A 3,196-nucleotide genomic window follows, 5' to 3' on the forward strand; every position below is an offset into this window, starting at 1 on the left:
AATACGGAACAATTTAGAATTTATTTTATTGCGATGCGAGAGTACTGCAGATGGATGTCTGTTTTTCTTGTGTGAGTGTATGTCGCAATTGAGTGCACTCTTCATATGCGTGTATCATGTATGTGTATGTACATTATATGTATATATTTCTCCTTTTTCACTTTTGTGTTTGTTATATGTATAATATAGTCTTTCTATACATATTTATGTTATCTTCCCGTTAAAATCTTTTGTTTGACGTCAAATCATGCCATTAATTACAAAGTTTTATTACAGACAACAGGCTATGTGCATTCATCTCCCTCCCTCTTACTAAATTTCGTGAATATTTACATTGCATTACGTTATCATTTAACAAATTCCGTTGCTCGCATAGTAATCCGCAATTTATACTTTCCTCATTTCTTCCGACACATTTAACTGCATCAGTCAATCGTCTTCAATGTAACATAATTATATAACTATAATTTTATATATAAATTTATACAATTTATATAACTCGAACATGTTTCGAGGTTTATTTAATGCAAGATACTTTAATGACTTCATTTATATTTATTTTATCGATGATATTATATCTGATACTATAAATATTGTATTACGCTTTGTTAAAATGTTTTAAAAGATTCTCTAAATTACAAAATATTTTGTAAGCAAATAATTTTATAAATAAGATAAATCAATACATTAAATATAAAAATATATTAAAATTTCTGATGATGTATATACTGCAAATAAAATTATCGTAGTTTTCCTTTCATAAAGTTATATATATGTCAAATATATACTCCAATATTGGTATTATATGATACAAAAAGTATTATAGGCTACTCTTAAAAGTCACAATCTCAAAGAAAACCGAAACATAATAAATAAATTCTTCTTATTTCTGATAAAGTTTTCATAGCACTCAGGAAAAATTTCTTTCGTGAACAATAAAAGAAGCGGACGATTGATTGCTACAGCCGAGCAACGATAACGATAACGCTGTAATAAACGATCGAACGATATCTCGATTTAATTACTACCTAAGAGTCCTCGCGATCGACTAAAGTCGGCCACGAAGCTTTGAAAGAACGAGGGCATCATCTTAAGATAAAGTACAAAGGTACGTAGGTCCTTATTCCATTTTTACATTCTTTCGCATAATCACATCCTGATCACATCGCGTCAAACCGCCTTGAAAATAATGTTTGCTTCATGTTAATCTCGATGCAAAACAAAAACGTGTTACAAAATATGTAACATATTCAATTTCTTAAGAATCTAAATAAAAGAAAAAAAAGTTAACTATTTAGTAACTCTCAGGAAAGAGAAAAAGAGAAAATAAAAATTTACACACAAAAAATAACAGTTTCTAAAAATAAACTTATTTAAAAAATTACGAAAAATGTTTCTTCTCTATTGTATTGTTTTTTTTTATATAACTAAAACTTTATTTATATATTTATAATAATGAAATACGAAATAAATCAAATTAATAACAGAGATAAAAGGGCTCGAGAAAATAAGCGCTGTTCAAGGTGTGCAAATTGTTCAAGAATGTCTCTCAATATTAAAATTAAATTTATTGAAAAGATCGTAGAACAAACATAATCATTAAAACAATAATAAATTCGTATGTTTCGATTAGTTTTCTAACCTTCTTCAGCGAAAAATATACGCAAAAAAATTACACGATTAATATTGCTCGTTGTCTACGCATACAAAATGTAAATCTATTCTTTGCAGTCTCCAGGGAAGCAAACTCTAAATTCTCTGTCGAGAATACATTCTCCTATGTCAGTTACAAAGCTGGATGGAAATCACAAAGTCGGTACCTTTAATAACAAAATTAAATAAATATTTTAGCATGGGAAAATGAAATAAAAAAACCCATAATGGAAACTGCAGGCACATAATGTAAACTGCAAAGTCTTGATAGTAAAGATGTCAAATAATTAAAGATTTTTTAATCAAATTATAAAATAATAAATGAAATGTATAGTGAACAGAATAATGTGTCGATCATATATCGTCAAACAGTAAAATGAGACAATTCGTGAGAACTTGCCGATCATTTAAAAGTCAAGTTCGATGTTAATAATAAAAGCAAACTAAGAGTTAAAATAATTAAAATATGCTTGGTTTAGCAGTTCTGTGTCTGTTTTCAAATTTATGCTATTATTCTATTGTTTCGTATTGATTATTTCTGATATTAATCTCTTATTGTAATTCCGCTCATTATCCAATATTTTAACGTCTTTTCAATAGAAATCATTATCATCATGATTATGATGAAATCGTGAACCTATTTATAATAAATGTGTTATGTTTCTATTAATATGAGATCTATGTTCAGAGATTCTCGTTTTCAATTGTCTCCCTGTTTGTCCGACATAAATTACATCACAGAGAATTTGGTTTCCCTGGAGATTGCAAAGAATAGATTTACATTTTCCAATTTTGTATGCAGAGACAACGAGCAATATTAATTATACAACTTTTTTGCGTATATTTTTCGCAAAAAAAAGTTAAAAAATTAATCAAAACGTATGAATTTATTATCGTTTTAACGATTATGTTTTGTTCTACGGTCTCTTCAATAAATTTAATTTTAATATTGAGAGATATTCTTGAACAGTTTACACACCTTGAACAGCGCTTATTCCCTCGAGCCCTTTTATCTCTACTATTACTTTTAAATTATGGAATCGCAACATTCAAATTTTTAAATCAAATTAATTATATAAAATATTGTTAAAATTCTTTGTGCCAACTTTTCTTTCTCACTTATTTTAATCATTTGCTTTTATATTGATTATTATTTGAAAATAACAGTCCTAATAAATCAAGACGGTCTCATCAATTTTGTATTAATCAATGTCTCTATTTTATATTTGTATTTTTTATAATCTTTATACATTTTGTCTCCTTTTTTCTTGATTTTGTATTGTCTTTAGTTTTGTCATCGACTCTATTAACATGTCAAATAAATAACGGATACATTGTTGAAAGTTCTTACAAATCAATTTGTAGAAATTTTTAACAATGTAATTTTAAACGTTATACTGAAAAAGTTTTTTTATAAAAACTTTTAACAGTATACTTGTATGTTATATATACGCATAGTGTAATATAAAAATATTAAATATGGTTTTTAAATAATTGAAAATTAATTACTTTTCTTTAAATAATAATTCAACTTTATATATGT

This window comes from Atta colombica, unplaced genomic scaffold, assembly GCF_001594045.1.
Source record: "Atta colombica isolate Treedump-2 unplaced genomic scaffold, Acol1.0 scaffold238, whole genome shotgun sequence".
Classification (NCBI taxonomy): domain Eukaryota; kingdom Metazoa; phylum Arthropoda; class Insecta; order Hymenoptera; family Formicidae; genus Atta; species Atta colombica.